This window comes from Rhinolophus sinicus, chromosome 17, assembly GCF_057876585.1.
Source record: "Rhinolophus sinicus isolate RSI-liver-muscle chromosome 17, RSI-T2T, whole genome shotgun sequence".
NCBI lineage: Eukaryota > Metazoa > Chordata > Mammalia > Chiroptera > Rhinolophidae > Rhinolophus > Rhinolophus sinicus.
In genome coordinates this window covers 120,223,019-120,240,387 of record NC_142517.1, presented here as the reverse complement: position 1 = coordinate 120,240,387, position 17,369 = coordinate 120,223,019, and the positions used below count along the sequence as shown (strand labels likewise).

General features: G+C 37.8%; 1 long non-coding RNA gene across 1 annotated transcript in view; it reads left to right on the top strand.

The window, feature by feature from the left end:
* The window catches only part of LOC141572118 (uncharacterized), a 116,123-nt gene that overhangs the window by 84,243 nt on the left and 14,511 nt on the right, over window positions 1-17,369 (top strand). The window contains exon 2 of the long non-coding RNA XR_012497282.2: window positions 8,725-8,786. This is a non-coding gene — a long non-coding RNA (uncharacterized LOC141572118). The remainder of the gene's footprint in view (window positions 1-8,724; window positions 8,787-17,369) is intronic.

Sequence of the window (17,369 nt, the reverse complement as noted above, 5' to 3'; positions counted from 1 at the left end):
CATAGTGCTGTACTGTAGGTGCTACCTGATGTCTGGGCAGGGCTCCTTCTCTGAGAGGCTGGGGCTCAGTGCACAGTGTTCCCACAAGATGTCCAGACCCTGACAGAGAGTATGTCTAAGTCTTAGAGTCCTCCCTCAGCCCATAGCAGTTGGTAGAGTGGAGCATACAGACATGGTGATGATTGAAAATAATGGTGTGGAGGTAGCCAAATCTTCTCCCATGGGGATCAAATTTTTAGGGGCCTCGACTGCCCATGCCTGTGGCTTTATCCACCTGGTTCCATGTTATAGCCCCTCGACATACCTGGGCAACACTTTCTGACCTATGCCTGGTCTCCTCCATTCAGCCATTTTCAAAATGCCTCTTCTACCTAGTGTTTGAGGCAAAAACAAGCACTATTTTCCTTTTTTAACTTTAGTTTCCTACTTCAGTTACCATTCAGACTGGGATATATCCATCAATTCAATGTTATTTCGAAAATTATCTGAGTTAATATGCATAAGGCACTAAGAACAGTTTTGGCAAATTGTGAGTTGTCAACAAATGTTGATATTATTAGCTAATATATCTTTGTTTGCTTTTTTGAAAATTTCTGAATGACAGAGTCTTAACAATGGAATTGCTGAGTCAAGTCAAAGTGCAGATAAATTTGAAACACAGAGAGAGATACCCGCCAATTAACAATTTTCATTCCCGCTCTCACCGATATGAAAGTCTCAGTTTCACCAGCCTAGATCAATGATATATTGTATTAATTTGTAACTTTTATTGTTCTGTATGAAAAATGGCATCTTATCACTATTTTGATTTGCATTTTCTTGATTAACTGTGAGCCTGCACATCTATCAGATCTATTCTTGTATAGCATGTATGTGTCCTCTTTGTGAATCACGTGTTTAGATCCTTTGTCTATTTAGATCCTTTGTCTAGAATCCTTTGTGGGGATTCTCTCTATTCTTACTAATTTGTTAAGACTTTTTAAATACTGTTGATAACTATTAATCAATATACCCAGAAGGGTTGCACATTTAAGATTTGTGCAGTTTACCGTATGCTAGTTATAATCCAGTTAAACATTTCCAAAATGACAAATCAGACCTGCAGAAACAAACAGACCCACAGAAAATTCAGGTATTGGATTTATTAGACTCTATGAACTCTTTAATAATGAACACTATAACAATATATCAAAGGAATTAGCTGATAACTGGAGAATTTTATCAGGAAACTATAAAAAATATTGTATGAACATTCTAGAAATAAAAATACAATAGCCTATTAAGAACTGAATAGATGAGTTTCACAGCAGACAAACTTACATCAGAATTAAGCTGGAAATCAGGTCAGTAGAAAATGGATAGATTGAAGCATGGAGAGTAAAAAGGATGCAAAATACAGAAAAAAGCATATGAAATATATGAGGCATGGTGAAAATAGATAAAGAGTTATAATTGGAGTCCCAGAGGGAGAAGAGACTTCAATGGGGTAAAAGACATACTTGAAAAAATCATGGCCAGTAATTTTCCCCCAGTGAAAAAAGATATCGTCACAGTTTGAGTAAGTGCTATAAACCTTAAACAAAACAAATGCTATAAATAACCTATGCCTAAACACATCACAGGAAAACTGGTAAGAAAACAGAGCGAATCCTAAAGGCAGCTAGAGAAAGAGTACGTGTCACCTTCAAAGGAGCAGTGATTAGACTGAAAAGTGCCTTTTTTTATTTTGGCAGTAGGATTAAACTGATTTCTTTCCCCCTGAATATATTTTAAATGACAATCAGAAAAATAATACAAAGCTATTTCTATTTAGGGGGAAATCCAGATATAGAGGCTACAACTATATTGTAGTGACATGGCCCTTTTTGAAATGATTTTCCATCTCATCTCAACTTGGCATATTGTTTGTAGATTTAATTTATAGGCCACATTTATAGGTCTTCTTTTTATTATATATCTATATAGAGAGATGTAGAGAAATATGTATAGATATGTCTATATCTATATTGATATATAGATATAAATATAACCAGCGATGATATTTGTTAGTTTTGGTTCAGATAAACTGGAAGCTGCTCTTCAAAGTCAAAGACACTCACAAGGAGACGTGCTAATGCTGGGAGGCGTCCAAAGACGCCGTGTAAGTCTGACAGCAGCTCAACTAGAATAAGAGTCAAGCTTCAAAGGCATTATTTTAAGGGACAAAAAAAGCTTACTTGTACATAAGGTATGACAATTAAGTTCGCGAACCCATCCTAGAAAAAGTGCTACATCCCTCATTGCTGAATATCACTATGGTCACCTTCAAAGCACTCCCCTTGGGAAGCTGTGCACTGATGCCAGCGCCTAGTCCACCTTTCAAAGCAATTTTCGAACTCTTTTTCTGGAATGGCCATCAGAGCTGTCGTATTACTCTTGATGTCCTGAATGTCATCAAAATGTCTTCCTTTCAATATTTCCTTTATCTTCGGGTAAGAAAGAAGTAATTGGGGGCCAACTCAGGTGAGTAGGGAGGGTGTTCCAATACAGTTATTTGTTTACTGGCTAAAAACTCCCTCATAGACAGTGCCATGTGAGCTGGTGCATTGTCGTAATGCAAGAGTCATGAATTGTTGGCAAAAAGTTCAGGTCGTTTTCGTCTAATTTTTTACTCAACCTTTTCAGCACTTCCAAATAGTAAACTTGGTTAACTATTTGTCCAGTTGGTACAAATTCATAATGAATAATCCCTCTGATATCAAAAAAAGGTTAGCAAAATGGTTGCAACAGGCTCGTGAACTTAATTGTTAGACGTTATAATGTATACATTATAAAGTGAAATGAAAAAAGTGATCTTTAAAAAATTAGTAGGTTACTTTTTAAAGAGCAGTTAAAGATTTACAGAAAAATTTAGCAAATAATAAAATTAGTTCTATGTACCCCTGCCCCTGCACGTGCAGTTTCCCCTGTTGCTAACATTTTGCGTTAGTGAGGTACATATTTTCCAATTGATTAACCAACATTGGTACATTATTAATTCAAGTTCATAGTTTACATCAAAGTTGACTTTCTGTTGTAGAGTTTTACAGGTTTTGACAAATGAATAACGTTATGTATCCATTACCACAAAGAATAGTTTCACTGCCCTAAAAATCCCCCGTGGTCCACCTATTTATTACCCCTGAACTTCTGACAACCACAGATCTATTTTGTCTCTGTAGTTTTCCTTTTCCAGAATGTAATATGCACGTACATGGAATCGTATATTAGGTTGGTGAAAAAGTAATTGCAGTTTAAAGGTTAAAAATAATTGCAAAACCACAATTACTTTTGCACCAACCTAATAGTATGTAGTCTTTTCAGGTTGGCTGTTTTCACTTAGCAATATGCATTTAAGTTTCCACCATATCTTTTCATGGGTTGATATCTCATTTCTTTTTATTGTTCAATAATATTCCATTGTCTGGATGTATCAGAGTTTGTTTATTCATTCACCTATTAAAGAATATCTTAGTTACTTACAGTTTTTGGCAATTATGAATAAAGTTGCTATAAACATTTGTGTGCAGAATCCGTGTGGGCATGAGTTTTCAACTCAAATTGTAAACATAGAGGAGAGCTGTATTATATGGTAAGACTATGTTTAGTTTTGTGAGAAACTGACATACCGTCTTCCAAATTGGTTTTACGATTTTGCATTGCCAATAGCGATGAATGAAAATTTCTTTATGCTACATTTTTGCCAGCATTTGGTATTGTCATATATTTTATTTTTTTATTTTAGTAATTCTAAAATGTGTGCAGTATTTCATTGTCTTTTTAACTTACAATTCACGAATGACACATGATGTTGAGCATCTTTTCATATGCATATCTGCTATATGTAAACTTTCTTTGCTCAGAGGTCTGTCCAGGTTATTTGCCTAGTTTTTTGTTGTTGTTAACAATCGAGTTGTTTGTTATGGGTGAGTTTTAAGAGTTCTTCGTATTTTGGATCCAACTCCTTTATCAGACATGTTTTGCAAAGATTTTCTCCCAGTTTGTGTCTTATCTTTTTGTTCTTTTGACAATGTCTTTCACAGAGCAGAAGTTTTCAATTTTATTAATAATAAAGTACAACTTAACAATGTTTTCTGTCATGACTTTGGTGTTGTATCTAAAAACTCATCGCCACACCGAGGGCACTTTGAATTTCACCTATGTTATCTTCTAGAAGTCTTATGGTTCTGCATTTTGAATTAGGTCTGTAATCCATTCTGAGTTAACATTTGTGAAAGGTGTAAGGCCTGGATCTAGATTTTTCTTTTTAAAATATGCACGTTCATTTGTTGCAGCACCAATTGTTATATAGACTATGCTTGCTACATTGAATTGTCTTTGGTCCTTTGTCAAAGACCAGTTGACTATGTTTGTGTGGCTCTATTTCTGGGCTCCCCATTCCGTTCCATTGATCTATTTGTCCATTTTTCAACAGTACACACTGCCTTGCTTACTGTAACTTTATAGTAAATCCTTAAGTTGGGCAGTGTCAGTTCTCCAACTTTGTTCTCCTTCAGTTAGTATTGTCAGCTATTCTGCATCTTTTTTCTCTCCATATAAACTTTAGAATCAGTGCCAATATCTATAAAATAACTGCTGGGATATTTATTGGGTATGTATTGAATTTATAGATAAAATTGGGAAGAAATAGCATCCTAACAATATCAAGTCTTTCTAGCAATGAACATGGAATATCTCTCCATTTATTTAGACTTTATTTGATTTCTTTCATCAGAGTTTTGTAGTATTTTTCATATAGACTTTTCTTTTACACTTATACCTAAATATTTTATTTTTAGAGGCTAATATAAATGGCATCGTGTTTTTAATTTCAAATGCCAATTATTCAATGTTGACATATAGGGAAACAATTGACTTAAATACCAACAATGTATCCTGCAAACTTGCTATATTCACTTATTAATTTCAGGAGTTTTTAGTTGATTTTTGAGATTTTTGTACTTAAACTGTGATGTCATCTGCAAACAAAGACCGTTTTGTTTCTTCTTTCTCAATCTGTATACATTTTATTTCCTTTTCTTGTCTTATTGCATTAGCTACCAGTACAATATTTAATAGAAGTGGTGAGAGGGGATATCCTTATGTTATTCCCAGTTTTTTGGGGAAAGTGGCTAGTTTCTCAATATTAAGCATGATGTTATGAGTTGGTTGTTTGTAGACTTCTTTATTAGGTTGAAGAAATCCCCTCTATTCTTAGTATGCGAAGAGGTTTTTGTTTCTTTTTTATCATGAAAGGGTGTTGAATATTTAAAAAATTTAAAATATTTTTCTGCCTCTAGTTCTATGATCATAAGATTTTCCTTCTTTAGCCTATTTATGTGATGGATTACATTAATTTATTTTTTTGAATGCTTAACCATTCTTCCATGCATAGTATATTTCACTTGGTTGGGGTATATAATTTTGTCTATATATTGTTAAATTTGATTTGCTAATACTTTGTTGAGGCTTTTCTTTCTTTTTTTTTTTTTTTTTGAAGCTATGTGTACAGAAGATACTGGCCTAAGTTTTCCTTTCTTGTTAAGTCTCTATCTGATTTAAGCATGAGGATAATGATGACCGCATATCTTCTATTTTCTGGAAGATATTGTAGAGAATTTGTAATATTTTTTCCTTAAATCTTTGGTAAAATTCACCAGTGAAACCATTTGGGCTTGGTACTTTTTTTTTTTTTTTTTTTTTTTTTTAAGTATTGATTCAATTTCTTTAATAGATATAAGCTTATTCTGATTGCATAATTTTTGTGCACTAAGTACGGATAGGTTGTATCTTTCAAGGAATTGGTTCATTTTATTCAACATTTGTGGTCAAGAGTATAATATTCCTTTATTATCCTTTTAATGTCTATGGAATCAGTAGTGATAGTCCTTCTTTTTTCTGAAATTACTAATTTGTGTGTTCCTCTCTTTTTTTCTTAGCTTCGTTAGAGGTTTATTAATTTTATTGAAAAACACTTTTATTCCTTTGATTTGCTCTATTATTTCTTGTTCTCATTTTCATTGATTTCTGCCTCAATTTTATTATTTGTTTTTCTTCTTGTTGTTTTAGGTTTATATTGTTCTTATTTTTCTCTAGTTTCCTAATGTGGAAGATTAGATTATTGACTTTAGGTACTTCTTTTCTAATATATGCATTCAATGCTATAAATTTCTGCCTAAGCACTGCTTTCCACAAATTTTGATAAGTTGTATGCATATTTTAATTTCCATTTAGTTCAAAATGTTTAACTTCTCTGGAGATTTCTTTAATTCATGCATTATTTAGAGAGGTGTTTCTTAATCTCTATGTATTTTGAAAATTTTCACCTGTCTATTGTGTTACTTATTTCTTGTTTAATTCCATTATAGTCTGAGAGCAGACATTGCATTATTTCTCTTCTTTTAAATTTGTTGAGGTCTGTTTTATGGCCCAAAATGTGATCTATCTTGGTGAAAGAATGTTCTATTTGAGCTTTAGAAGAATGTATATACTGCTGTTGTTGGATGAAATATTGTATAAACATCAATTAAATCTAGTAGATGGATGATGCTGTTCAGTTCAACTATGTTCTTACTGATTTTCTGCCTGTTGGATCTGTCAATTAATGATAGAGGGATCTTGAAGTTTTGAAATATAATAGTGAACTTTTCTGTTTATCTTGCCATTCTATCAGTTTTTGCCTCACATATTTGATTCTGTGTTATCAGGTGTATATCTGCTAAGGATTGTTATGTATTCTTAGAAAATTTACCTTCTTATCATTATATGATTCTTCTCTTTATCCATGTCACTTTTCCATAAGTCTGCTTTGTCTGAAATTAATATAGCTATTGTAGCATTCTTTTGATTAGTGTTAGCTTGGTATATCTGTCTCCACCCTTTTACTTTTAATCTATGTTTTTATATTTAAAGTGTGTTTCTTGTGGACTACATATAGTTGAGTTTTTTTTTTTTTAGAAATTCTCTCTGAAATTCTCTGTCTTTTAATTTGTGTATTCAGACCATTGAAATTTAAAGTGACTATTGATGTATTTGGATTTTATCTACCACCTACCAGTTTATAAGTGCTTCCTAGTCATTGCCCTTGTTCGTTGTTTCTATTTTTGTCTTCTACTGTTTTTCTACCTTACCTGGTTTTAATTGAGTATTGATGTTATTCTATTTTTTTCTTCCTTTACCATACCAATTATATTTCTTTAAATTTTTTTAGTGGTTTCTCTAATGTTTGTAATTAGAAGTACAACTAATCCAAGCCTACTTTCAAATAATACTATACTGCTTCATGGGTAACACAGGTAGCTTATAATGGAGTATTCCCAATTCCTCCCTCCTTTCCTTTATAACATTGCTGTCATTCCCTTCACTTCACTTCTTCATAAGCTATTATTTTGAACAAAGTTATCTATTAGATCATTTAAGAATAAGAAAAACAAAATATTTTATTCCTTCCTTTATTTCTTCTTTAATATTCTTCTTTTCTATATATAGTTCCACATTTCTGACCTACACAATTTTCTTTCTCTCTGAATAACTTCTTTTAACATTTTTTTGCAAGGCAGGACTGGTGACATATTGTCTCAGTTTTTGTTTTTCTGAGGGAATATTTATTTCTTCTTCATATTTGAAGGATAATTTTACTGGATTCAGAATTCTAGGTTGGTAGTTTTTTTTCTTTTTCTTTTAACAGTTTAAATATTTCATTCCATTCTCTTCTTGCTTGCATGGTTTCTGAAGATAAATGTGATGTAATTCTTATTCTTGGTCCTCTAAAGGTAATGTTTTTGCCCCCAAGTACCCTGGCTTCTTTTAAGATTTTCTTTTTGTGTTGGTTCTCTGCCACTGGAATATTATGGCCTAGATATGTTTGTTTGTTTACTGAGCTTCTTGGATATATAGTTCCCTGTCTGTTATTAATTTTGGAAAATACTCTGCCAGTATTACTTCAAACATCTCTTTTGCTGCTTTCTCTCTTTCTTCTGCTTCTTGTATCCCTATTACACATATATCACATCTTTTGTGATTGTCTCACTGTTCTTGGATATTCTGATTGTGTTTGTTTTTCTTTTTCATTTTTATATCTTTGCATATAAGTTTGAGAAGTCCCATTGACATATCTTCAAGTTCACTGATTCTTTCCTCAGTCCTGTGAAGTCTACTGGTCACAACATCCAAACTGTCTCAATTGGAGTTTTCTTTTTAGGAAATGTTGTGTTGGGACCATGAGATAATAGGCAATGCAGAATTGGTAATGTGGAAATTGGAAATGCCATTCCATTGCATCTCACCAGACAAATTGGCAGCACAGGGTACCTGTGTGCAGAAAGGGAGACTGAGGCTGCTGTAAAGACTCAGAAGGAGGCAGAGAAAGAAAATAATTAAATACCAAGACTACTACAACCATCTTGCAATCATGAGGGGGATACAGCCTGATGACAAAATCAGCACACTAAGAATAAAGAATAGAAAGATGGAAAAATTTTGTTGATTCCTGATAGATACCTCTGAGACAGCCTATTCATCCTGAAGCTTATCCTTATCAATGGACTTCCTGTTTTATAAACTAATAAGTTTCTTTATTCAATAAGATATTTTTAGTTGGGTTTTCCCATTAGTTAGAGACTGTAGCATAACTGATAATATGCAAAGAGAGTAATTTTCATTCTATGTGAACATTTTATTGAGTGAAAGCATTTTTTTTTCTTCCAGACACTTAGTGGGGAGATTTCTTCTATCCTGAGAAACCACTTTGGGTTATCTCTGAAGTAAAGGTAAGACAGAAGATTTCAGCTGGCCACTTGAGCTTTAAATCTTGACATCTGGACCCCTTTTTAGGGCATTCTTCATTTCTGACTTCTCCATCCTGTGAAATTCATCTGTTCCCTCAGAGCCTTAGTCAAGTTCCTCCTGCTTGTAAAGTTTTTCCTTATGACTCCAGGTGACAACAAACTGTTCTTATAAAGTCACTGGCAGAATTGTAGTAGAGAAAATAACCTCAATTAATACACTTTGAGATTGTTTTCTCATGGTTGCATGTGTATGTTGTGTTTTCAAGACTATATGTACTCTAAATGTTCTTAGTTGAAAGTAACAATACACAGCTAACTCACATAGATGTTTATTATTTAACAAGAGGTCTCCAGGCAGTCAGGTGAGAGTGTAAGAATCTCATAATGATATTTAAAAAGCCAGGCTCTTTTTTTTCTTTTTGTCCACTGTACTTGACATATTTGCTTTTTGTTTTCACGCTTATTGCCATAGGTTTATTGGCCATCTGTATGTCCTTTTTGGAGAAATGTCTATGCAGGTCCCCTGCCCATTTTTCAATTGTATTGTTTGTGGGTTTTTTTGGTGTTGAGTTGTATGAGTCTTTTTTTTAATAAATTTTGGATATTAACCCCTTATCAGATGTATCATTGGCAAATATCTTCTCCCATTCAGTAGGATATCTTTTTGTTTTGTTTATGGTTTCCTTTGCTGTGAAAAAACTTTTTAGTTTGATATAGTCCAATTTATTTAATTTTTTTTGTTTGTTTAATTTTTCTTTTGCCCAAGGAGATATATCAATGAAAATATTAGTAAGGGTAATGTCTGAGTTTTTACTTTCTATATTTTCTTCTAGGAGTTTTATGGTTTTGGGTCTTACATTTAAGTCTTTAATTCATTTTGAGTTTATTTTTGTATATAGCATAAGAAAGCGGTCCGGTTTCGTTTTTTTTTTTTTGTTTGTTTTTTTTTGTTTTTTTTTTGCATGTATCTGTCCAGTTTTCTCATCACCGTTTATTGAATAGACTGTCTTTACCCCAATACAAATTCTTGCTTCCTTTGTCATAGATTAAATAATCATATAGACATAAATTTATTTCTGGGCTTTCTATCCTGTTCTATTGAGCTATGTGTCTGTTTTTATGCTAATACCATGCTGTTTTGATTACTATGGCCTTGTAGTATAATTTGATATCTTGTAGTGTGATACTTCATACTTTGTTCTTCTTTCTCAGAATTGCTGTGGCTATTTGGGGTCTTTTATGGTTCCATATAAATTTTAGGGTTATTCTAGTTCTGTGAAAAATGCCATTGGTATTTTGATAAGGATTGCATTTGGTAGTATGGACATTTTAACTATATTAACTCTTCCTACCTATGAACATGGTAGATGTTTCCATTTATTTGTATCTTCTTTGATTTCTGTTTTCAATGCCTTATAATTTTCTGAGTACAGGTCTATTACTTCCTCTGTTAAATTTATTTCTTAAGTATTTTATTTGATGCAATTGTAAAGGGACTATTTTCTTAATTTCTCTTTCTGATAGTTTGTTATTGGTGTATAAAAATGCAACTGATTTCTGAATATTAATTTTGTATGCTGCTACTTTACTGAATTCATTTATCAATTGTAATAGTTTTTTGGTGGACTCTTTAGTTTCTCTCTATATAGTATCATGTCATCTAAAATAATGACAGTTTTATTGCTAATTGTAGAAAATCAAATTACTTTTGTGTATGACTTTTATCCTGCAGTGTTGATAAATTTATTTAGTATGTGTGTAAACTCATTAAAGTTGTGTGTGTGTGTGTGTGTGTGTGTGTTTGTGGTTTCAATTGGGTTTTCTACATAAGCAATCACATTGTCTGTAAATAAGGGCACTTTTACTTTTCTCCTTTCCAATTACATGGCTTTTATTTCTTTTTATTGCCTTATTGCACTGACTAGTCTACAGTAAAATGTTAAATGAAGTGATGAAAGCTAACATTGTTGCTTTATTCCTGATGTTAGGTAGAAAGCATTGAGCCTTTCACAATGGTGTTAGCTCTAAGTTTTTAGTACTCCTTAATTAGGTTTAGAAGTTCCCTTCTATTTATAGTTTTCTGAGTTTTTCTCAGCAATGAAAGGTGTGTTTGGTCAATTGCTTTTCTGTTGAAACAATCATATAGATTTTCCCACTTTATTCTGTTATTCTTGTCCTCGTGGCTATCTGGGTACCTCCAGGTTCCTGCTCACAGGAAGGGGACCAAATATGAGCACATGGAGGTTGCTTGCAATGAAATGGCAAACACCCTCTTTCTGTTGGTGATCACTTGATCGTATGCCCTCACGCAGCAGCAAGGGGGTCTGAGAAAAGTGGTCCCTTGCTATATGGCCGTATCTCCAATTATAATTCAGTTAGTACACAGGAAGGGAGAGCAGATGCTGGTGGATAGGAGGCAAGAAATCATCCAACTTCTCTTTGAATCTTTCCAGTGATGTGAAACTCATTAATGACCAAAGCAGCTGAATTCCTCCTTACGAAGTTCTAAAAATGAAGTTTGCCCTTTGGGTAGGCTTCTCCCAATTTTTCAGAATTTTGCAGCATGGACATAAGAGAGTTTTGTGTTATTTATATCAAATAGGTTTTATATAATTTTATTCTAAAACAAGTGATGGTGCCAGTCCACCACTTGCAAGATCCCAGAGCCCTCTGTTGCCTATCTAAGTTAGCCCAAACCCTTTGGCTTGCTATCAGTGGTCTCCATATCAGAAGGAGAAGAATGCACAGAGCAAGGCACCTTGTGACATTGTGTTATCCCAAGAGCAGGTGCAAAGACCTCACAAGGCATCAGTGAACTTGGCTACTGATCAGGATCTAGGTCTTGAGGTTTCACATCTGTTTGCAGGTTCTGCCTTCTGCAGCACATCAGCTTTGCCCTCAGGCTGTTTTCCACTTGATCCCAGGATGGATGCAGCAGTTCCAGGACAGATAGGAGACCCTCCACTCAACAATATTTCTTTTGCCATTTTGCCATGTTTCTTGAAATGCTATCATTCACCTTTCATTCTTTTGGATTAAGGCATATCTCATTTCTAACATGCAAATCAAAATTTAGATTGCACTGATAAATCTTCACATGGATTAATTAGTTGGAGGATTTGCAGACAAGCAATATTAGGTAATTCTCAGTAATTATAACCTCCGTGTAATGCATTTTCCTTAAATGAGGAAAGTGGAATTTAGTGAAGTTAAGTGAGATTTGGTTAATGACACTTCACAATTGGATAACAGAGCTATGTAACCAGTGCTTCTTAACTTCAAGTTCTCTCTATCTGTATTTGTTCATTTATTTTTTCCTTTAGGTATATGGTTAATTTCATAGCTTGATAAAGTGCTAAAAACATCTTTATGATAGGTGCAGGGAACTCCTTGTGGCTAAAACAATGACTTAAAGTTTGCTATGGATCTATGACATCAGATATATCTCAATTTGAATCCTGCTTCCTTCGCTTACTGATTTATGGTAAGTGATTTAGACTCTCTGAGCCTCAGTTTCCCCATCTGGAAAGCAAAGATACTTTTTAAGCCAAGTTTTCTCAATCTTGACATTATTGGCATTTTGGTCTGGATAATTCTGTGTTGTTAATGAGGGTGTCCTGTGTAGGATGTTTACCAGCACCCTGCCTGGTCTTTACTCACTAGGTGCCAAGAGCACTCTGCCCCCTACTTGTGACAACCAAAAATGTCTCCAGGCATTGCCAAATGTTCCCTGGAGTCTAATATCACCCCGGTTGAGAACTACTGCAGTAAGCATTAACTAATGCGTGCTCGAAGTCTTCACTAGTGCCTGACTCAGAACAACGGTTCTATGGTATTGTATTGCTACCCCCCACCCCGCCCACTCCACCCCCAGGATCAATTCCATCTGCCATCACTCCTTCATTTGGAGACATTTGCTGCATTTGGAACAGACAATGGATCAGCTCTTTGATTCTGCTTCTTGTTCACCCAAATGGGTTTAAATTGGAAAGCAAACTCAATGGTATCATTTTGAAAGCTGCTCCAAATACTCCAAATACTGCATTTTCTTTCACCTTTTCAATGGACTCATCCACAAATTGTAGGCTCAGCTAAAAAATAACATGTAATATGCTTGATAGCTATGATTTTATTTGTGGGGAAAGGCACTGATTTTTTGGAACTCAGAAGCAAATGCAGGTTTAAAAGTGTGGGTTTTGGGTGCAACCAGCAGATTTAAGGTGTATTACAGAGAAAAGTGAGCCAGTGTAGGGCCACTGATTGCTGAGTGTGGAACAAAGGGCCCAGCGCAGAAGGATTTCAGAGCTCCGGATGGAAATTCAGGCCCCATGAAGCAGGGAAAATGAAAGCTAAATGTCTGGACACAGACATCAGTCCTGGTTTTCAATAGCGGTGGTGGAAGATCCATGCTGAGGAGTGATGGAATGGAGGGCACCCTGAGAAGTGAATAGCACGTGGGGATCAGAGCTGCCGTGGTGCAGAGGCACGGGAACACCGGCCAGCTTGCCTACAAATGGCTTCAGGGCCTTGGTAGGTGCCTGACCCTGGACATCAGGGCTCATCCATCACATTCCACTCAGGCATGGGCAAATCCGGGTGCGATTTACAAATCACAGTTGTAATGTTAAGGCTACAAGCCATTTGGGAGGAAAAGCCCCATTCAGCAGGAGCCTGGTTCTAATCTGGACATATGTGTTTTTAATAAGCTTGCCTGGGGGCTCTGTCAGGTGCTCTTTCTAGGTCCACATGAATCTTGAAGCATCATGAACTTGGGAGGCCTATGTATTGAACAGCTACTTAATGCTGGATTCAGACAGCAGAAGCCTTTGATGACAACTGCATCAGCATGCTTCACATATGTAATTGCAACCTTAAAATGCCTCAGAGGTAGACATTTTTGTACTCATATTACAGATAAGAAAATTGACTCTCAAAAAGGTTAGTGGTGATAAACTGTAAATAGTGGATTCAAACTCAGTTTTGTTTGACTCCAAAATGTATGCTTCCTCCCCCCCACCCCCATACAAAGGCTGTGATAATGCTGTCTGGTTAGGTGAGGAAGCCCTGGTATAACTAAGTTTCAGGTAAGGAGCAGCCCAGCCTGTTCCCCAGGGTGACAGAACTAAGACACAGTCACACCCACATACCCAGTCCTCTTCATCCTGAGCCTGAGAGCCACTCAGAGTCATCTGAGGCTCCTCAAAGCTTCTGCTCACACTCTAAGCATCAGCCATAACAAATCCCTGCGATTTTCAACCCTCAGTGCTGACTGGCTGCACATAAGTTACTTGGGGCGCCTGTTAAAACAGAGATTCCAGACCCTGCCCTGGAGCTTCTGACCTGATGGGCTTGGAGATAGGGTGCCTCCAGACAACCAAATCTATGCAGAGCTCTCAGATGGTTCTGGTAGGCTACCAGCTCCTCGTCACACCCTTTTCCCTTTGTGTGGGACATCTCTCTCCACCTTTCCCCAGCCGACTCCTCCCTGTCCCGAGGCCAGCCCCTTCTCCCACCTGACCCACCAGATGGAGCTCAGTGCCCCGTTCCCTGTACCCTGTTAGTGGCCCCACCTCAAATTACAGTTTCCAACTCAGCAGGAGATACACTGCAACTTGAAATCATCTGTTGCTACTTTCTAGGACAGTGGTTCTCCATTAGGGGTGATTCTACTCCCAGGGGACATTTGACAATGTCTGGAGACAGTATTGGCTGTCACAACTGGGAAAGGAACATTAACTGGTGTCCAGTAGGTGGAGGCCGGGGATATTGCTAAACATCTTATAATGCACAGGAAAGCCCCACAAGAAAGAATGACCTGGCCCCAAATCTCAAGAGTGCTTTGGTGGAGAAGTCTGAAGACCAAATCCCTTCTCTATGTTACACTGAGCAGGTGGACAGGTGTTCCTACCTTCTCTGTGCCTTGCAACTTTGTCTATAAAATGGGTTTGCTGAGAGCATCTGCCTTACAGCTGTCTTGAAGATGACATGAGTTAGCACACGCAGTGTGCCTAGAACAGGGCCTGGTAGGCAGGGGTCAGTGATGCTGGATCCACAGCCTCATTCCCAGGTGGAGTTTAGGACAAGGAGCCACGGCAACAGCCTCTGTGCCCAGTAGTACAAGTCCTGCCTCCTGGCCTCCTGGCCAGGGCCCACTCCGCCTGGTGAGGACCCGCTGTCCTTCATCCCACATTGCTATTTCAGACCTACCTACGCATTAAGGTTGGCCCTCTGTAGGTTTAACCTGGACTCACTGGTTAACTCCTCTCCAGAAAGCCTGCCCAATGGGAGCGAGGCAGGTAGGCAGGTAATCACGTCAAGCCTCAGTGGGGCTGGATTATTTAGGAGAAGGGATGGATCTTTCCCCTTAAGACAACTGTTTTCCGCATCAGGCCCTTCTGGAGGCAGTTTTTCTATGACTTCCGGGTGCCATGGGTGCCCTCAGGCTCCTTCAAATGAGCCCAGATACCTTCCTGGTCAGGCCTTTCGCTACGCCCTGGAGATACAAGGTCAAGTACAACATACGCAACTTTGCCAGGAGGAAACTCACACGTAAGCTGAACACACCAAGTAGGTATCAGTACTCCCAACAAGACGCACCTCAGCTGATCAAACTTGTAGAATCTGGGTCTGAGATTCTGCGGCCAAAGAAGATCTGTCTGGACAAGCGGATTTGAGCTTAAATGCTGTGTTGTGTGCACCACTGACCTTTCACATAAATGTCACACTCACGGCAACCCTGGGCGTAGTTATTGTTCCCTCTTCACCACTCGGGAAAGTAGGGCTCAGGGAGGTTCAGTAACTTGCGCAAGGAGGTGGGACGAGGAGTGCCTGCCTCGTTCCACACATGACAGTGATGAGTGACTGCCACCTCGCTGCTCTACCCTTTCCAGCTCTTGTGCTTGGGTTGCTGGGCCCACCCTGGAGGAATGGGTCCATGTTTGCTTTCTTGGGCTAGTAACCAGACCCTGCCTGTCTTTTTCTGTGCCCAGTGACAACCTGTGATCCCATCCTTATGCTGGCCAGTCTGAGCACCCCACCCGCACCCCACCGGCCTTGCCCATGCTGGCATGGTGGTTTTGCTTGCAAGGAGGTACGGGCCTTATCTCCAGAGGTAAATCGATTCTCTTCCCCTACACTGTTGATCTGCCTGCTTTCTACACTGCTCCCAACCTCTCAAATCATTGCCCAGCGTTGTCCTTGGTGCTGTCAAACCTGCGTATCTGATGAGGAAGGCTGGAGGAGTCAGGCCATAAAATTAAATGAAATTACTGCAGAAACTAGGGTGTTCGTGACAATGAGGTGGAATTATAACTTGGAGAATGGCAAGGGAGGTTTAGGACGCCCCAATCCCTCTCCGTAAAGTCATTATTCAAAGTCGCCTGTTTTCCCTGATGTCCAGGCTTAATGTCATCCTCTGCCGGCTTTAGAGGGGCTAGCTGGCTTCTCCATACTGTTCTTCTCAGGTTAACAGAATTTGAATATTGGGAGGGTCGCAGTTCAGCTAGTTCAACCCTGTCATTTCATGGTTGGGGAAGCTGAGACTCTGACAGGTGTTGGAGCCTCCTCACCGTCATTGAATGTGTTAGTGACAGAAACAATATTCACACTGAGATCCCATGGCTCATAGCCTCGTGTCCCTTTTCCTATCAGTTTGGAACACTTTTTAAGGTTAAGCAAAAATTGTATCCACACACCACTGTGAGTGAGCATTTAAACAGAGACAAAGGTTAGGTGACAGGTGGGAGACACAAGGAGAGACCAAGACCCCAATGAGTTGAGATTTTAACCATTTTCACTGTGTCTTCTTCTCTCCCTCTGCAAGGAACTCCCCGCCTGGTCCAGACCCAGAAAACCTGCTCTCACTACCCAAATCCCACACCAATAAACACTTTTTCTTCTGGCACCTACTTTTCACTGGATCTTCCGAGAACACAGAAAGCACAAGTCATATTTCTCCTCTCTCAGTGAGTTCAGAGTCTGTTGGGGAAATTATCTCTCAAACCAATGCCGTGTGCAAAGACAGAAATGTGAATAGAGTTGAGGGGCAGAAATGTTCATAAGAGTGGTTGCTATCTGTGTCTATTGGGGAAGGCTTCCTGGAAGAGGTGTTGCCTGATCAAGAGAGCATTCCTGGTGTGACATGGGCAGCTCATTGTTTTGAACTGCTGCTTTTCTTTCATAGTGTGTTGCTCCTCTCCTTGGTTTGATTGCCTGTGTCTTGAGGAGTAGAACACTACCTCCCCTTATACACATTTGGGTCTTCAATACACATCTAAGGGTCATAAACCCCTAGGTGCACAAGAGGGATGCATCATCATTAGAACGGGAGTTTGAGCTCCATTCTCGTTGTATATGAACTGGAGATGACCATGCTTACCTGAAGGGTCATTGGGAATTTAATTATGCCTAGCTCCTAGAAAGCTCTTGACATAGAGAAGCTGAGCATTTTGTGTGCTCGTTTTATGTCAGGCACTGTTGCAAGTGTAACAGCATTTAAAGGCAATTGGCATTCTGTTAGGTGCTTTGCCCCAATCCTGTATTTCCTGACAGGGCTCTTGAAACAAC